This window comes from Pseudopipra pipra, chromosome 6 (assembly GCF_036250125.1).
Source record: "Pseudopipra pipra isolate bDixPip1 chromosome 6, bDixPip1.hap1, whole genome shotgun sequence".
In the NCBI taxonomy this organism is placed as follows: Eukaryota; Metazoa; Chordata; class Aves; order Passeriformes; family Pipridae; genus Pseudopipra; species Pseudopipra pipra.
The window spans coordinates 63889636-63909754 of NC_087554.1; positions in this window are offsets into that span (position 1 = coordinate 63889636).

Consider the following 20119-nt stretch of genomic DNA (forward strand, 5'->3'; position numbering starts at 1 on the left):
CTGCCTCCCTCCCTCCCTGGTGACCACAGGTCAGGTTTGTTATTCCTGGGAATGCCCAAAATTCACCTTTCTCTTGTGCAGCAGCAGGTGAAGCCTCCTCTGGAGTGACAAAGGAAAAACCAGCAGGAGATGCTTGAGGCTGGGAAAACTGAGCTGGGAAAAAATGAGCTGCTCCTGAAATTCAGAGCCAGGCTGAGGAACAAGGGAGGGGAGTCCCAGGGTGGGAGACCCAGCCATGACCTGTGTCTGTGAGTGATGGTTTGGAGGTGACAGCTGAAGCCCAGGGGTGGGTACAGGTCAGGAACTGCAAATCCCAGCTGGACTGAGGCAAGTGGATGTGTCCTTCCCAGTGGAGATCAGCTGGCAGCAGGAGATGTGAGGAGGAGGATGACAGCAGGAAAACTATGGGATGGGCTTCAGCTAGAGGGAGGGAAGGAGGGGGCTGAGCACCTGGAGTGGGTTTGGAGGATCCAGGCTGGGAGTGGCTGGAGGGAGGGTCAGAGATTGGCTTCACTTTCTCTGAGGGCTCTGGAGGAGCCTGAGGAAGTGCCCGACACGAGTGTGAGACCTGACCCTACCCCGGGCAGGAGGACACGATGATCCTGGGGAGATGGAGCATCAGACAGGTAGAGGAAGCCTGGAAGGGGCAGGTGAGCCTGGGAGCCAGCCCTGGGAATGTGGGGATGGTGTCCTTCCACACTGGTGCTCTAGGGTGGGATCCAGGTGGGAATTGCACTGACCAGAGCTCTCAGCTTTTATTGGGATAGAGGCAGAGGCTGAGCTGTGCCAGGGAAAACTGTTGGAAGTAGAGGAAGATGCTGGATCCTGTGGGAATAACCATTGGACAGAGTCACCTGGAAAAGTCCCGGAGAGCTCCTGGTTGTGGAATGAACTAAACAGCCTCAGTTTGACCCGAAACACTGAATTTCCAAGGAGAACTCTGATGGGACGAGCCCTTGGAAGGTGCTGCTGTGCTGAGCACGTGAAGATGTAAAAGAGGATGAGATCACTTTGCTATTTTTAGTTCATGTTGGCTGAAAAGCCAAGTTTTCAGAGGAAAGCTTTGGACGGGAGAAACACCTTTTGCTTGATAAAAAAAAACTTTTGACCTTTTTTTCTGTGAGGGAGGGAACAAAACTGGGAGAAATGAGTGACACTAGTCACAGTAGAATAAAATTAAACCACAACTTCATGAAAACATCTTCCCATTTGTTCCTGTTATCTTTGGTGTCTGCATTTGGATTTCTTTTTTTTTTTTTGTTTGCTTGGTTTGTTGGGGGGAAGAAAAAGCCCCTTCCTGACAGGTGCTGTGAGTGGCACCACTTCTCTCCTCACAGAGTTGCTGCTGCCTTTTCTGGGAAGTTGGAGCTTTCCCTCATGGAGCTTTTTTTATCCTTTTCATCACGTTCTTCTCTGCAGGGCTCTGGGTCTCCCCCCCACACTGCTCACATAATATAAGTGATAAACACTTGATGCACCCCTGGGAAACAGTCGAGGGCTCAATTACCCCCCTGGAGTTGTGTATCTGAAGGGAGCTGCACCCTCAAAACACCTAAATTTAGAGGTTTGGTGGAGGAGAACAAGCCTGTGAAGAGGTTTGAGCAGTGCTCAAGGAACTGAGGAGGACAGAAAGCTGTGGATGAGCTGGGAGGTCTCTGAAAGGAGGGCCTGGATCCTCCTGCAGAAGTTGGCAGATGGTGGAGCTGAGCTGAGGGCAGGGAATTTGTTTTCCTGGTGATGCTTCTGCCTGACTGCAGGTGGTTCAGGGATTACTCCTTCCCTGAAATTTGAAACCTTTATCCCACAGGCTCCCTCTTGGCAGAGTTTTAATTCTATTGAGTTACCTGTTTCTGCGAGGGAGCGAGGGGGTTGTGCAAAAATGCTGATGGGAAAATTAATTCCTTTTTTTTTTTTTTTTTAGTTTTTAATAAAAAGCAAATTAGAGCTGTAGGATCATTTAAATAAGCTTACAAGTTTGCTGATCAGCAAATCAAGCTTGTTAGTGCTTGTGTGCACGAGTTGCATCTGCACACACACGCACTAACAAGCTTCATTTGCTGATCTGCTGATCCACACGGCGCCTGTGCCGGATAAATTAGGGGAATGGAATCATTAAAATAGACTTGTCATTCTTCTGCTGGCGCTTTCATTAATAAAATAAAGGCTCAGATGGAGAGGAATGGTGAGCTTGGATCCCTCTGTAGGTTTGCAAAGCGGCAAAGATGCAAATAATTAGTCCAAGTTTAGCCTGCGAGCCTCGCTGCGGGCAACCCTGTGCTGTGCAGAATTCTGGATGTCGAGTCCTTGAAGGGGAAAGAAAACTGCTTTTTACTGCTGTTCCAGGAGGGTTCGCTTTTGACCTCTGCCTTGTGCTCACCGACCTTGTGACAGGAGGCTGTGGCGGCCCCCGAGTTGTTTCATTAATCACCTCCAGCACAATTTGTGTGAAAAAAGGAAAAAAAAAAGCTGAGATCAGTGCTGTGGCTGGAGGTGTCCACCCCCTCTGGGCTGTGTCCTTTGATGTTTAAAGCATCGTCTGATGGCCCTGACTGTCCTTGGAGCTGTGGCTTCAGGAGCCCCGTGCTCAGGGAACGGTGGAGAATCCTAATGTGGGATCTGCTCCCAGATCCAGGAAGGTGTTTTGGGTGGAAAGAAGCTCTGTTATAAACTGCAAATCCAGGTTTGCAGCCCCCTCAGAGGAGCCTGATGAGGGGCAGGTCTGGGCTGGGGTTGGTGGGGGTCTTCTCAGGGGGTTCAGACCTGCCACATTCAGCTCCTTGACCCCACGTTCCCATCAGGACAGGATGGAAGGCCCCATGAGCCCAGGACTGCATTATCTGGGGAGATAATGGAATAATGCAATAATGGAATAATGACAAAATGTCAGGACTGAATTATCTGGGGGTGATCTGCTTTCCTTGGAGTGGTCACTCATGTCTAATCCTCAGTGACTTTCCTTACAGTCCACCTGCAGTTTGGCTCCAAACTTGGACTCAGGTAGAGGAAGGATTTTCCCTCTGGCTTTCATGAGTTCCATGGAAACGCCCTCTGGCAGTGGAGCCAATCCTCTCTTATTAGTGTCTTAATTTTTACTGGCATTACTTTAAATCTTCCTGAAATTTAGCCTGGAAATGAACTTTGGAGGTGAAGTCCCAGGACAAGGACTCTCTGGGAGAAGTAGGCAGGTTACTGCAGTCCTTAAAACCTGGTTGACCTTTCCATTTGGAGATGAGTTGGTATCAAGGGCTGGGAAACTCCTCCTGGAATCTTGTGCTGAATCCAGCAAGCTGATTAACCTGTTCTTTACTTAAATTGAATTATAGTTTATTCCTAGACCGTGTATTTTGCACAATGAAGAAGCCTCCCAGTTTTTGATGGAGATGGAAATGATTTTCTCTGCTTTGGAGCTTGTTTTTAGACTCAAGTTACAGCAGCTGCTGTTCAGCAAATTCCTGAAGAAGTTTAACTTTATGTTTTTTATAGGTGCTCAAGTAATTTCCCTGATTGTGCCTGAGGAAATGGTGAATTCAGGGTCTTCAGGCAATGCCACCATCCAGCCACCAGGACTGTAATTGTGCTGCTTTTTCCTTGAGAGTGGTGCTAAAAAACCATATAATTTTCATTTCCGTGCAGCAAAAGAGATGGACCTTTTGCAGTTATGTTGAACTTCACAGGGAATGTTCCAGCAGGAAATTTTGGGCTTATGCACGTATGAAATAGCTGGTTAGAAGGGTAGTCCTGTCCCTCAGCTCTGCTAAGTGACATTTTTAAGCTGCATTGCCACAAGCCTGGATTGTAGGGTCGCTGCCTTGCCTTGATGAGGGCACTTCACATCTGTCTCAGGATGAAATAACCTCTCCTTGTCAAACACTGTGGTGTTTTAGAGAGTTTAGCTCTTTTGAAGGTGTTGGCTGGAGGGCTGGAACCTCCTGGGTTTTGTGAGATCTCCGTCGCTCCAGCCTCGCTCCGTGGTGTGGGATCCCTGCAGACCTTCCCTGATCCCACCCTCTATTCCACGTGGGGCCTCATGGATGAGGACTGGGAGTAAGTCTGTCCCCACCCTTGCCTTGTGTCCCTCTGCTTGCAGGATCCAGGTTTCCACGTTTGGACTCTGATCCCGTTGGCATCAAAATGAACACTGAATTATCCAGAGGCAGATCCCCCTCTTTGCTTTCATTACTGAGGCTGCATTTACCCTTAGCCCCTCAGGGATTTAATTGCATCAGTCTCAGCTCTTTCTGCTGAGTAAAACACCCCATTTCTTCCGTGCCTTCCTCTGCTAAAAGGTCTCTCTGAGTCTGACAGCAGCGGGAGCAATTTGTCACTATTTGGCCCAGATAAGCATCTTTTTTCCCCCCCCCAATCTGAGCATATTTTCCCTAAACATTTGCTTTTCCTCCTAATTTCAAAGTGAACACTGCTCAGGGTTTTTCTTGCTTGGTTCTGAGCACAGGAGGACGAGTGCTGAGGATTATTAAGGATGTTGGATGGAGCAGCAGAGCAGTGCCTGACTTGCATTTTCAGCCCTGCTCCGAACAGGGAATGTCTTCTGGGATGAAAGTTCTGTTTACAGTCAGCTGCTAATTAGTGGGAGCAGAGTAATTATGTAACTGATGAAACAGGACTGCGGTTTTTGCTTTGGAGGCTTTTTGCACTGTAAGCACAGAGCTCCAAAAACTCCCCAGACAAGAAGTGTAGTTTTATTCCACTTAAATTCATCGACTCATAGAATCGCTCAACGGTTTGGGTTGGAAGGGACCTTAAAGATTATTCAACTCCCACCCCCTGCCATGGGCAAGGACACCTTGCACCAGCCCAGGTTGCTCCAAGCCCCATCCAAGCTGGCCTTGGTTGTTTTGGTGTGGTGGATTGTGTGCATAAGGGGCTTGGAGGAAGATTTGGGAAGCAGGGAGGATTATCAGCTGAAGGTTTGGGATGCTGGTAGGATTATCAGCTGAAGGTTTGGGTCTGAGCACTTGGGGGGAGCATAGGAGGGACTGGGAGCCCTGGAGCAGCTCCATCCACCTCTGCAGTGTCTCTCCTCCTGAAGATGGATGTCCCCATGGCATTATCTCTATTCCAAGCCTCCAAGTCCCTCCTGAACTATCACTTTCCACAGCTGTTTTTGCAGCTTTCCTGCTGATTCCAAATGAGCTCCCTTGGCTCTGGGGAGATTGTTGTGCTGGGAGGGTTCCTTTGTGGATTCCCTTCAGCCAGGGATCTTGTACTTGGACCTGAGGGAACAAGGATGGAGAGGAAGGCAGTGGGATGGCCTTTGTGTGCTCCATGGACACGTTTTGATGCCTGTGAGAGGGAAAAGTTCAGCCTCCTCCTTTAAGGTTTTCATCCAGCACGTCCTTCCCTGTCAGCTCCATCCTCCCAGTGCCTGCAGATAACTGGGAAGCCACATCAGCTCCAGCCCTCGTGCCTTGCCTTTCTGTTCTAATGCATTTTTGTGTTTGTTCCAGGCCTGGGTGGAGCTCTGGGTATCACTGGGACGTGGCACAGCTCTGATAACTGGGAACCACCCGGGCTGCTTTCTGTGGTCACGGGATGAGGGTGCCCTGTGTGTCTGTGGAGTTCCCAAGGAGTGGAAATCAAGATTTGCTTTGTCTCCTTGCTGGCTGGGAATGCTGCTCCTCCTGGCACACTTTATGCTCCTCATAAATCCAACCCCCACGAGGTGGCCTTTGCTTCAGCTCAGCCAAGAGTCCTCCAGCTGTGGCAGCCCTTCTCCTGCAGCCTTTAACAGCTTTTTGGCTTTTTCAGCTGTAACAGGCACCACTAAATCATTTTCCAGTCGGCTCCACGCAGCAGTACCTGAGAAACCACGGTTATTTCCTGTCCTAAATATAGGGAACATCTGTGTGTGCGTCTGCAGGGCTCTGTTGATAAATATTGACTTTTTAATGGGCATGTTGGGACACAGCAGGGCTCGGTGCTGCCCTGAATGCTCGGGTTGTGGAGTCGCTGTCGCGGCCTCTGAAACGATGCAGGAGGGAGCTGGCTGAGACAGTAACTCAGGCTGTGCACACCTGAGGACAAAATATGGAAAGGCTCAAAGAGCCAAGCCAGTAATGAGAACTGGGGTTTTTATTTCTCTGCAGAAGGTTTTGTAAAAGTGGCTCTCTCGGGGTGAAAGGGGGGATGCTCCAGAGCGTTCATTGGGAGTAGACAGGGACAGAGGCTTGGGATTCCTCCAGCCTTGGGAGTCTGTAAATGTTGGATTCTGGTGCAGGGACTGTGGGATGATTGCAAAGGGCTTGGAGCAACCTGGTCTAGTGGAAGGTGTCCCTGCCCACGGCAGGGGGTGGAACGAGATGGCCCTTAAGGTCCCTCCCAACCCAAACCATCCTGGGATTGTGGGATTCTATGAAATCCCAGCCTTTACTAATTCATGGTGCGCTGGTGCAGGGAGGGGCTGGGAAGACTGAATTAATCTCCTGCTGAGAGGACAAACTCTGCTTCCTGAGGGCATTTTTGGGGCAATCTGCCTGGATCTCCAGTGGTTGTGCCCCGAGGTCTTCCAGTCCTGGAAGTGGAGGGGTGGAGGGGTGGGGGATGGACCGTCCTGTGATCGCTTTAAACGTCCTGTGACTGCTCCAAACGTCGTGTCTTTGTGGTGGAAATGTGAAAAGCCCCAAAGTCTCTGCAGCCACGTGTGCAGGAGAAGTTTCTGGGTGAGGACTCGCCCCGGTGATGTAACAGCTGCAGTTTGTTCCAACCCCGAGCGTTACAAACGGGGGCCGAGATGTAACTCTAATTCCAAAAAAAGCCTTAGAGGCTCCCGGTAACAAACAGAGCTTTTTTAGCGCCGGGTTATTGATGCAAAACAGTTTAGCAAACTGGGTTGCTGAAGTGCAAATGCCATGTTTTATTCATGAGCCGCTTTCTTTCCAACAAATCACTGCTCTCCGTGGCGTAATGTTCCCGGCTCCTGGAAGCCCCACTCTTTGGGAAGCTCTTTGGAGCTGGAGTTGCAGACTCATCCGTCAGGGGCCAGCGGTCGGTTATGTTGTTGTCTTCCAAATGGAGTTCATAATGGGCAAAGAGGTTTAATTAATGCTCCAGAGTAATGTGTCTGTTTATAAAGAAATAATGTCCTATAAAATTAGGCAATGCCTGGTGAAATGTATCTCCTAATGGCCGGGCTGGCGTTTTAAGTGATCACTAAATCACTGGAATATTAAGACCTTCTTGAACAAGGATAATAAAGCAAGAGATTTGGAAATGGTGGATACCAGTACTTACAATTATCCGCCAAATAAAACATTTTTAGAGTGATCACAGAGTTAATCACCTCACGGGGCAGACAGGTGATGGGGGCAGTGGAATATGTGGCGTTATGGCCTGCAGATGCAGGAATTTCAAATGGATCCTTTAAGGCCAGAGCCAACAGGGAGAAAATATAAACTTTTTCTGAACTCTTTATCTATTCTTTTGATGAATAAATGCAAGCAGCCATCGTTATATAGAAAAGCTCATGATCAAAAATGTGATAGATCAAGAATATTCCCCAGACAGAGCTAAAGTAGCTGCATGGCAGAATAGAGTGATGATCTATGAATATTGTTTTCAAACCCCTGCTTTAAATATTTGGAAGTATTCTCGATTGCTTCCATATTTTTAAATGCAAGTCAGGCAAAAATACTGAATTACTCCTTTACAACTTCAATAAAATGAGGGTTTTCAGCCCTTCTGCCGTTCTGCTCAGTGATGGGGAGGATGCAGGAGGAGACTCTCAGGTCTCCTCTGCGAGAAGTTTTTGGCAGTTTTGAAGGTAAAACGAGATTTTAATGAACTGAACGAGATCCAAATGATGGGGCTGCTTTTCAAGTTAAATATACAGAAACTAATGGTCTGGAGGGGACACAAACTGTTTGCAGAAGAGCTCACACAGATTTTTTTTTTTTGTCCCAGGATGGGAAGTTATCCTAACAGCTTTTAAAGGGTGTGTAATAGGATTGGGGAAAAGGGTGTCCCAGGTGTTTGGAGACTCTTTGGAGGTGAAATCATCAGTGTGGATCTGCCCCCTTTATCAGCACAAGTCCATAAACAGCCCACAATGTCATTTAATTCACGAAGGGGAATTTTCTTACAGGTGTTGGGATTTTCTGGCTTAAAGGAGAGGCATCAGGAGGCACTCCAAAGAATTTTTTAAAAAATAATTCAACCACAGAAAAGAAGAAAATATGCCTGTGTAAGATATTTTGCAACAACTGAAATGATGGCTGAGTTTGATGAATGAAGGGTGAGCTCTTGGTTAAGAATTCAGGGAAGTTAAATGTCTCTGAAGGTGAAAAATGGATCACACAATCTCACACGCTGCTTTTATTGCTCGGTGCTTCATCATTTCTCCCCGAAAAGATGAGCAAAATGTCAAAGCAACTCCTCATAAAACGGATGGAGAGATGATGGGATGAATCCCAGCTCAGGGTGTGGGGATGGTGATTCCAGAGCCAACGAAGCTTTGCCTGGGAGAGATCAAAAAAACCCCAAAATCAACCAACCAAAAACCCAACAAAATCAAATGGAAGAAAAAAAAAGGAAGAAAAAAAAAGAAAAGAGGGGAAAAAAGGAAAGAAAAAAAAAAGGAAAGAAAAAAAGAAAGGAAATTAAAAAGAAGAAAAAGGGAATGATGATTAAGAATAAAGAAAACTCGAGCCAGGCATCCTGGCTGGGATGCATTGGAAAAACAACCATTTCTTCTGGAATATCTTCCCTGTTTTGTACTGAAGTGTTTCATGTTGGAAATGGCACATGGTGGGATTTTTGGAGTGTCCTGTGCAGGGCCAGCAGTTGGACTCAGTGGTCCCTGTGGGTCCCTTCCAGCTCAGGATGTTCCATGATTTTATGAATCGATACAGGGACATTTTAGGAGCAGCTGTGTTTGTTTGCCGAGTCTTAATTTGGTCTAATTTTATGGGATAAAAATTGATTTAAAAAATAACTTCCTCCATCAGTTACCACTTGGAAACCTTTCCAAAAAGCAGGAAAATGCACCTTCAAAATCTCTGTTCTTGAAGGTTGAAAATCTAGCGAGAAACAACATTTTTTTTCCCGAAAGAGAAGCTCAAGAAAAACTATTTTAGACTTCTTGGGACCAAACCTGGTGACTGTTGAGCCCCCTGAGTTTGGAGATGTGAACTGGCCCGTCTCTCACCCCAATTTATGGCAGAATAAGCCAAGTTAAAATAGCAGCTGACCCTTGGAAGCTGCAGAAAAGCCCCTTCAGGTGAGAGGAGGTGATTTATTCTGATTAGTGCTGACTGCTTGTCAAACCCCAGCCTAACTATTCCCCATCTTCTGCCCCACAGGGTCAGAGAGCTCAACTTACACTCCCCCTGGATCCTTCTGAAATGACTTAACTAACCAAGAGGGAGGATGAGGAGCTGTTTGTAGGAACAGGGACTGGAAGAAGATCTTTTTTGTGGGTAATTTGCAGCTGGATTTGTTTTTTCTTGACCTTTCTGCTCCCCATTATTAAGGGCAAAGAAGCTCCCCCCTGCTCATTTAATTCCAGAGAAAGGTGCCAGGTGATGTTGGGAACACTCTGGGCTGTATTTTCTGTGCAAACAAACAGGATTTGTGAGGAATATTTCGGATCTTTGACCTTTTGCACTTGGCTGTTAGAGGAGAGGGGAGCTGTGCCCTGTGGGTTCCCAGGGAAAAAACCCACTGGGGTTGGAATCTTCTCATCATGGATGGGCAAAGGATGGTGCTCCTGACACCTGTGAAGGGAGATATATTTTTAATCATATTTTTTTTACCCTTTTCAGGAGGAGAGACATTCCCTGGACCTGCAAACCTTGATGGGGAAGCTCCCAGGGCTGGGCCAAGCCCCCCAAAATCTCTGCAGATCTTGCTCCCAAAAAAGGTAAATTCCCGGGAGGTCACTTAGCAAGGGAGGAAGGTTTTCATCTTTTCCTTATCAAAGCTGGAATTTTATTCAGCTCTGAAAGCAGGAAAACTTTCCTTCCTGACCTCTCCTGCACCCAGGAAGGGAATCCTGATGGAGCTGTGAACAGGAACCTTCCCAGGGAAGAGATCAGACATAATGATGTCATGTGGCAATTAGAGAACTTGATTCCCAAGGAGTTTTGCTCCAAATATTTCCTTTCTGGAACAAAAGGGAGTGAAAGCATAATTTTCTGAGCATTCTAAACTCCATGAACCCCTTTGCTTTGGGAGCACCAAACCACTTTATTTCAAACTCGATTTTTATTTTCCTAGGGAAGGCATTCAGCTTTTAACAAAATGGTTTTGTGGGACAAATCAGATCATCTCAGAAACGGCTGAATGGGGCACATCAAAGTTATTGAAGTGCTTTTGCCTAAATAAAATATTACTGACATTAAGTGAGGTCTTGAGAGCGTTCAGACTCGGATGAAAACGCTCCCTGTTCGACACCAGCTCTTTGAAAAATTTCCAGGCAGAGATAATTTGAGTGACAAGTGCATTTTTTTCCTGATTTGTTTTTGTGTCTCAGCCCTTTCGCTGCTGTCGAGGGGAGCATCTGAAGTGCTTCAGTCTGCATTAAAATCATGGAATCCTGGAATGCCATGGGCAGGGACACCTTCTGCTGTCCCAGGTTGCTCCAACCCGGCCTTGGACACTCCCAGGGATTCAGGGGCAGCCACAGCTTCTCTGGGAATTCTATTCCAGGGCCTCCCCACCCTCCCAGCCGGGAATTCCTTCCCAATTTCTCATCTAAATCTTCCCTCTTTTAGTTTAAAAAGTTCTCTCTGTGTGTCTGCTCAGCAGGAGACCTTTTCTGCTCCGCCAGGCACCGGGATGGCTCCTGTCCTGGAGAGCCACAGCCCCGTGAAAATGCCCTTTTCCTTCCTCCAAAAACCACAGATGTCTCTCAAAGCTGGGAAATCTGTCACACTTGGGCTTAAATCTCCTTTTTCCAGCACCTCATCCTGCAAAATCCAAACCTTCTGTCTCGTTTCACCAAAAGCAACTTCTGTCCTGCTGCCCCAAAAGGTGACACCTCCACCCCTCCAATTTAATTTGCAGATTTATTCTTTTTTTCTTATGAAACTCTGAGAACAAAGAAATACTAAATTCTACCCTCACCCTCTTTAAGCTAAAATTAATTTGTGTTTTCTCTTTCTTTTTGTGTTTGGGGAGAGGAAAGATGCTCCACCTTCAGCATTTCTCAGTTCCTCCTGCTCCTGCCCCAGCACCTCCCATGGGGGTAAGTGGAAAAAAACCCCAAATCCTGAATTTAAAATCCCACAAAACTTTCCAACAACAAATGTTCTTCTAGGAAATGAATTGGAAATAAGGAATTTTTTTTTTGGTAGGAATATTTGGGAAAAAGGAATTGGAAATAATGGATTTTTTGGTAGGAATGTTTGGAAAAGGGGAATTGGAAATAATGAATTTTTTTAATAGGAATATTTAGGAAAATGGAATTGGAAATAATGAGCATTTTTTGGTAGGATTATTTAGGAAGGAGGAATTGGAAATAATTGATTTTTTGGGTAAGAATATTTAGGAAAAAGGAATGGGAAATAATGAAATTTTTTTTGGTAGGAAAATTTAGGAAAAAGGCATTGGAAATAAGGAATATTTTTGGTAGGAATATTTAGGAAAAAGGAATTGGAAATAAGGAATATTTTTTGGTAGGAATATTTAGGAAAAAGGAACTTGAAATAATAAAATTTTTTTGTAGGAATATTTAGGTATAAGGAATTTGAAATAAGGAATTTTTTTGGTAGCGATATTTCAGGAAAAGGAATTGGAAATAATGGATTTTTTTTTGGTGGAAATATTTAGGAAAGGGGAATTGGAAAAAATTACTTTTTTTTTGTAGGAATATTTAGAAAAGAGGAATTGGAAATAAGGGATTTTTTGGTAGGAATGTTTAGGAAAGGGGAATTGGAAACAATGAATTTTATTTTTTTAGGAATATTTAGGAAAAATGAATTGGAAATAGTTGATTTTTTAGGTAAGAACACTTAGGAAAGGGGAATTGGAAATAATGAGTTTTTTTGGTAGGAATATTTAGGAAAGAGAAATGGGAAATAATTGATTTTTGGTAGGAATATTTAGGAAAGAGGAATTGGAAATAAGGAATTTTTTGGTAGGAATATTTAGGAAAGAGGAATTGGAAATAAGGAATTTTTTGGTAGGAATATTTAGGGCTGTCTCTGCCTGCAGGTGCAAGTGCTGTGGGGCGTCACCACGCACCAAGTATTTGATTTTTGGAGGAAATTGGTGCTGGAGAAAATAATTTATGGGACAATTATTTATGGCACTGTGCTCTGGGAAGGCTTTGGAAAAGGGGATAGGCCAGGTTTGCTTTGGGAAGACAAACTGGCCTCGACCTCATCGTGAGTGGATGTTTTTGGAGCTGAGATGGGAGAAAACGTGTGCAAAAGGGAATTTATTTAAATACAGTTTTACACTCATTCCATAATAGCAGCATTTTATCTTTCTTACATTGATTTATGGGCACCGAAGCAGAACGGAGGAGTCAGGGAAAAAAAAAAGCAATTAATGAATAAAGAAAAAAAAAAGATTAAAAAAAAAAAACAACCACCCAAGAAAAATGAACAAAAAAGAGCGAGAAATCATCCCAAAGCTGAAGAAAGGGGGATAATTGATGGTTCTATTTTAACCTAATGTTATTTCTGGATCTCTCTCTCTCTCTCACTCTTTTTTTTTTATTTTTTTTTTTTTTATAATGTGTTATTTACTGCCTGGTTTGGAGCCGACGGAAAATAAACAGCATTTGCAACCTAACGTCGTTAGCGCCCTGATGCACTTGCTCATCCCACTGGGCTGTCAAGTTCCAGCTCTGTCCAACATCCCTCAACGTCGTGGTGATGGAGCCTGGTTTTAATAAGCCCTGGGCTCTAATTACCTGATTGCCAATTTGGGGGCGAGCGCCGCTTTGGGATGAAGGTTTTATGGATAAACGGGAAAGCCGGCGGAGAATCGGGGTGGGAAAGGGCTGCGGGGGGATTTGTGTCTTTTAGTGCTTGGTAAGGGTCACTCTGGACCAGGGAGCAGAGGGAGAGGGAGCTCTGGGGAAAAAGGGATGTTCTGCCCAGGAATTGGCAGGTGGGAGTCACAGGAACCCAAAGTGTCCATCAAATCTGACGCTGGATGAGCGGCTCTGGAGGAGCTGCTCTGCCACAAATTCCTCCCTCTGGTTCGGTGGGTGTCGCGTGTGAAGGGGTGAAACATAGAATCATGGAATCCCAGAATCCAGCTGGGTTGGAAGGGACCTCCGAGCTCATCCAGTCCAACCCTTGATCCAACCCCGCCGTGGTTCCCAGCCCGTGGCACTGATGCCACATCCAGTCTGTCCTTAAACACCTCCAGGGATGGAGAATCCACCCCTTCCCTGGGCAGCCCATTCCAATGGCTCAGCACCCTCTCTGCAAAGAAATTCTGTCTAATATCTAACCTAACCCTCCCCTGGCACAAAATGTTTTGATTTATGCTGATCCCAGAATTATTGAGGTTGGGAAAGACTTTAGAGACCATCCAGTGCCCCCTGTGCCCGACGCCCACCTTGTCCCCCAGCCCAGAGCACCGAGTGACACTCCAGTCATTCCTTGGACACCTCCAGTGGTGGGGACTCCACCACCTCCCTGGGCAGCCCCTTCCAGGGCCTGACCACCCTTTCCATGAGGAAATTCCTCCTCCTGTCCCACCTGAGCCACCCCTGGCACAGCTGGAGGCCGTTCCCTCTCCTCCTGTCCCTTGTTCCCTGGAGCAGAGCCCGACCCCCCCCGGCTCCCCCCTCCTGTCAGGGGGTTGCAGAGCCAGAAGGTCCCCCCTGAGCCTCCTTTTCTCCAGGCTGAGCCCCTCCAGCTCCCTCAGCTGCTCCTCACATGACTGACTCTCTAGTGATGATCCTACTCTGCTGATGGGGAGTGGCTCTTAATTTGGTCACAGATTTCCCAGTATTTGATGTTTCTCCTCCCAGGCTCTGCTGGAGCAGTTGTGGGGCAAACTCTGCTTTGGGAGAAATTAAACTTCTATGACTGCTCAAAAAGTTTGGAAGGGTGAAAGCATTTCCTCTGTTTTTCCAGCACGGAGCTGGAACCGCTTGGTGAAATAAAGCTTCCTACAATGAAAAATAACCACGTTTTCCGGAGAACTTTATGAGAAATTGCCTATTAATTGTAACCACTATAAACTGCACTACTTAAATCATCTTCCAGTTGCACATTTTTAGCTGTGCTCCCTGTTCATCCTCCGGAAATGAAAAGGCTCTACCTCGATGAGCTGAGTCTTCTAGATGTTAAATTAAAGAAGGATTTAACCTTTGACACTGAAATATCTGTGGTTACATTTAAATCTCATTAAATCACATTACACTTATGGATAAGAGAAGGAGGAATGGCTTCAAACTGAAAGAGGGGTGGGTTTAGATGGGATAGTGGGAAGGAATTCCTGGCTGGGAGGGTGGGGAGGCCCTGGCACAGGTTGCCCAGAGAAGCTGTGGCTGCCCCTGGATCCCTGGGAGTGTTTAAACCCAGGTGGGACAGGGCTTGGAGCAACCTGGGCTCATGGAAGGTGTCCCTGCCCATGGCAGGGGGTGGAATGAGATGAGCTTTAAGGTCCCTTCCAACCCAAACCATTCCATGACAGCTAAAGGGGGGGTTGGTGTTGACACACTTGGAACACGTGGCATTACTGAGGTTTAATCTCAGTTTAGCTGATATCAGGAATAACCATTTTTCCCTCTGCTTTTTATGCACCAGGACTGAATCCAGAAGTTTTCATTCCCTTGTTAGCTGAGGAAATCGGTGGAGTATCCACATCTCCTGGTGTGGGATCTGTGCCTTGTTCCCTCTGCAGCTTTTCCTTCCATGGCATTCCCAAGACATCATTTTCATGGGAGAGCAATTCTGCAGCCACCAGCCCAAGGAGAAGGTCGGAAGGTGGGTGTTCTCAGCTCCCTTCCTGCCCCGTGGCTTTGCAGCAGCTCCTCCAGCTGCTGTGGGAAGATGGTGGAGTGGGAACGGGGGTGTTTTGGGATGAGGTGGAGCAACATCTCTCCTGTCCCTCCTGGAGCAGGTTCAAGGTGTTGTGTGGGGGCAACATCTCTGCCTTTAGCCTGGAGAAAAGGAGGCTCAGGGGGGACCTGCTGGCTCTGCAACCCCCTGACAGGAGGGGGGAGCCGGGGGGGGTCGGGCTCTGCTGCCAGGGAACAAGGGACAGGAGGAGAGGGAACGGCCTCCAGCTGTGCCAGGGGAGACTCAGGTGGGACATTAGGAAAAAGTTCTTCACAGGAAGGGTGATTGGACATTGGGAGGGGCTGCCCAGGGAGGTGGTGGAGTCCCCACCCCTGGAGATGTCCAAGGAATGACTGGAGTGTCCTCAGTGCTCTGGGCTGGAGGACAAGGTGGGCATCGGGCACAGGGGGCACTCCATGATCTTGGAGGTCTTTTCCAACTCCCTTTTCCAAGCATTTGATTCCATGATTCTATCCTGCCTCGTTGTGGCCCTGCCCTCAGTGCAAGTGGACATTAAGATGGTCAGAGCCCACTTTCCATGATTTTGGGGGGCCATGAGCTGTCACACACCTCGTTCTGTGCAGCAGCTCCTCAGTGTTGGCATCCAACCCTCCTGCTTTCAACAGCACCTGGTAAAAGGCTTGTGGGGATAATTGTACAGGATAATAATAAGGATTTTGGTCATCTTGGGCCTGGTGCAGAGATGTTTTTCATTAGGCTTTTCACTGTTCAGTTTAATGTGTAGTTTCTCTGCCTGAAAAAAAACCCTATTGACTCAGCTCTTAAGATAATTACCGGATTTCACATTGAAAAGCCTTCATACAAATATTTAAAAAAAACCAAACCACAAAAGAACAAAGACAAAACAGCTTCATGTTATTAATCAATGAGAGGAGAAGGGCGTATTGTTATGAAAATACAGCACCCACTCCTCCAGCTTTCAGGGAGCACCAGATGGCACAACATTTGTGGAGACATATCTTCCCCAAACAGTCTGGATTAACCATTTCACAGCTCCAGGCAGGGAAAGGCTGGGCAGCAACTGGTTTTTTTTTTTTTGGACTGGCAGCAGGAGCAGGCTGAAGGTGTCCTTGGCTTAATGCAAGTGACTTTGTGTTACATTCAGATTTATGTCCCCCTGCTTTTGGCGTGCCAGGCTCGGTGTTTCTTTCCAGAGATATAGAGGGATGTTGCAGATATGTTGGACTGAGCCCAGCATATATCACACTCCACTTTCCCCCTCTGTGTGTTTGCAATGCAGAAGTGGTGACTTTGCTGAGCACGTGCTGCTGCTGTAAATTGGATCCCGCTCCAAAGTGAAGGAGAAGAGAAGTCAAGGAGAACCAAAATGTGCTTTCCCAGCAGTGGAATTGCCCTGGCCCAAGTCTGACCCCCGACTCCCAAGCTATTTACAGCAGCTTGTAGTGACAGGACAAGGGGAATGGCTTCAAACTGAGAGGTAATAGGTTTAGGTTGGATATTGGGAAGGAATTCCTGGCTGGGAGGGCGGGGAGGCCCTGGCACAGGTTGCCCAGAGAAGCTGTGGCTGCCTCTGGATCCCTGGAAGTGTCCAAGGTCAGGCTGGACGGGGCTTGGAGCAACCTGGGCTAGTGGAGGATGTGCCTTCCCATGGCAGGGGGGTTGGAACAAGATGATCTTTAAGGTCCATTCCAACCCAAACCATTTTACAATTCTATCCTAAATGAGCAGCTCCCTCGTTCTGTAGCTTCATAAAGACCTGTAGGACTTACAGAGGTGCCTGAGTATTTTTTCCACCATATCCTGTGTGATTTTTTTTTTTAGTGCAGTCTAATGGGAAGGAGAAAGCAGGCTGTGCTGCTCTTGCAAATCAACCCCCTGGGGCCCTTTTAAATGCCTTGACTTGGTGGTTTTACATGGGAAGAGCAGTGAGTGTTGCAGTGCTAATCCAGTCCTGGAGTTGTGCATAATTCAATGAGCAGAAGAGCTGCCACTTGCCAAGCCCTGCTGTGCTCAGAGACTTACAGACCCTGATCCTAAAAAAAAGTTATAATCTGAAGGGAAAGGCACCAAAAGCAAGGAAAAGTCGATCAGAATTGCTAAGCCCACCTTCCTTTTGATACAAAAATATTTCTTGGTTGTATTTATATAAAATACCCCCCCCCCCCCCCCCGTTTTTAATTTTCTATTTTCATTTGCTCTTCAGAAAGCCAGGAACAGGGAGATAAAACCACAGAGAATCCCCATCCCAGAAACAAACCTGACAGGCAACAGGAGAGGGGACAATCCATTTCCATCTCCAGCTATTCACGGAATGAAAGGGGAAGTGTATTTATTCTTTCATTTCTCCAGGGGACTCCCACAAGTTATTAGAATCTGCCTTATTAAATAATTGAGAAGGCTTGTCATAAAGTGACTTCTCCCTCCCTACCCATCGCTGAGATGTGCAGAAAATGGCACGTCAAGGAACATTTGCTGGGAAAAGCTTCAGGGATCGTTAACTCTTGTCACCACTTAAGTGATTAAGGAACCAGAAACAGCCATAATTTTTCCCTGGCTGGTTTGTAAATATGGAAGTGTCACATTTTCCATCCTCCCCTCAGGGGGAGGTCAAAAGGAGGAGTGTTGGGGCATTGGGCGGGACAAGGAGAATTCTCTGCCACGTGGATGGATGTCCCAAAAATCCCCCACGGGCAGGCCACCAGGGGAACCTCCCACCATCAGGAGCACCCATGATATTATGTCAGGGAGAGGTTCAGGTTGGATCTCAAGAGAAGGTTCTTCCCCCAGAGGGTGGTTGGCACTGCCCAGGCTCCCCAGGGCAGTGGTCATGGCCCCAAGGCTGCCAGAGCTCCAGGAGGGTTTGGACAACGCTCTCAGGGACAAGGTGGGATTGTTGGGGTGTCCTGGGCAGGGCCAGGAGTTGGACTGGATGATCCTTGTGGGTCCCTTCAACTCAGGTCATTCTCTGATTCCTTGATTTCTAGATACTTCCCATGATCTCCGGGTGTTTGGGTTTCTCCCACAGTTTTGACCCGCCCTGCCCTTAATCATGATGATGACTGTGAATTCTTCTGTCTCTCTTCCCACCAAAATAGTCCTCCAGCATTGATATCTTGCCATCCACCCTGACACAGCTCTTGATTCCTAAGAACTTCCCTCTGCAGAGCCAGAACAAGTTTTACACCTTTTCTACCCTGATGTTTTCAGGCAGATTGCTTTGCTCAAGAACTGAAGCTGCAGAGGACAGGACAGGCAGGACAGGAGGGAGGCTGGGACAAAACCTGCCACTGCAGCAAGTGGGTTGTTGTTAAAACCTCAGGTTTTAAAATAGTTCTCTGAGTTCTCCAACCGTGGCAAAACATTCAGAGCCAGCCACGGGGTATTTTTGTCCCACCCCTGAGGAGTTGGTTTCAAAACCCTTTTCCTTCCTTCCAACAAGGACAATTCCCCAGAGCCAGCCAGGCCTGCAGCCCGTGGTCCTGTGCAGATGGAATCCAACCTCATAGGTACTCAGGATCATAAGCTTCCTCCAGTGAAGTCCATAAACATTCCTCATGTCCCAAACCACCTCGGCCAAGATGAATCTCTGAACTTCCATAGCTGGAAGGAGCCTCTTGGTGGGATTTGTGATTTCTTCACCCCAAGTGCTGTCACACTAAAATCACTGCTTGATGTGGTTTGTTTTACCTCAGCTGTGTCAAGGCACTGTGTCCCCAGCTGGGAATAAACCAAAGGAAATGGCTGGTTAATGCAATAAATCAGCAAAAAAATCATGAAGTAATTGCTATTTCAATGTCTTGATGGGAGTTTTGTCCCCAGGATTACCCCAGAACAGTCTGATTTCTCCAGCTGGACCTCACCAGCACCCTGTTGATGTCACAGCCACAACTTGGAGAAGATAGTAGTAAATTTGGGAACCAGCTGTAATTTTAAGGAATACGTCATTCAAGTGGGATGATTCAGCATCTCTTTATTCAACAGGCTCATCCAAGGTGGGGGATCATGCTTTGGAGCAGCCTTGTGTTTAACCTCTCCTTCTCCCGGTCGTATATTCCAGGTCAAGGTGAACCCTGAACTCCCAAATGAGGGTTTGTAAATGCAGGCTCAGTGCTCTTAAATCTCCTCCCCCCCCTTTTCTCCCGGTGAATTACGAGCCTGGAGATAAGATCTCAGGCCCGTTGTGTTCAGACAAATAGACAAATAGATGCCTTTTTGTTTTTGAAAGGCTCAACCCAGAAACAATTTCAGGCTCTGAAGGGGAAGGTCATTGCCTATCTCTTACACTCGTAAAATATTGCAGTTGGCTGATGAGCTGAATCCTGCGTTTTCACCCCGGCTGGCACAGCTCCTGCAAACTGCTCTCTCCCCAAATAGGCCTCGGTTCTCCATAAATCACCCCCTTGTCAGCTCTGCTTTCACCTCTCCGAGTGAGATGCTGACACTTTGTTCTCTGTTTCCAGCAGCTTTTTTTTTTTTTCCTCCCAGCGCTCCGGGGAGGGGGGAAACTGTCCCCTGGAGGCGATTTCTGTGATGGATTCCGTCTCTCTTTCCACGTGGGAATTATCCAGCGAGACGCTCTCGGATGTTTTGACGACGGTATTTACTCCTTCAGTCGCGGTGGTGAACATCATGAAGACACCAATGTCAAGCAATTCTCTGAGGCAGCACTTTGTGCTTTAAACGATGATCCCGCAGATCTGATGCCTCAAAACTCCTGAGGTGTGTGAGTCCCTGCACAGTTGGATGTAACTCCTATAAAAAAGGTCTAAAGAAATATCTTTATTTCAGGAAATATCTGTATTTCAGGAATTTTTCCCTTGCGTGGTTAAGGGATGTGATTGACAGGAGTATTTTGCCACCAGGCTGCCCATCTTTTGACAGCTTTACAACACAGTAGGGTCAAAACCCTATTCCTGACTTGGTCACCTCTTCCTTGTCCAGTGGAAAAAGCCACTTCAGGGCATTTTTGGGGGTGTCCAGAGGACTGTGAGTCCAATTCCCTTCTGAGGTTCCCATGGCTGGTATGACACTTCTCATCTGATTATTTTTAATGAGAAAACAATTTGTTTCTTTGCTTTCCTTTTTTCCTGGAAGCAGGAGGAGCTGAGAACAGCTAAATAAGGTCTCACTCCTTATTGTGTAGTCCTTGC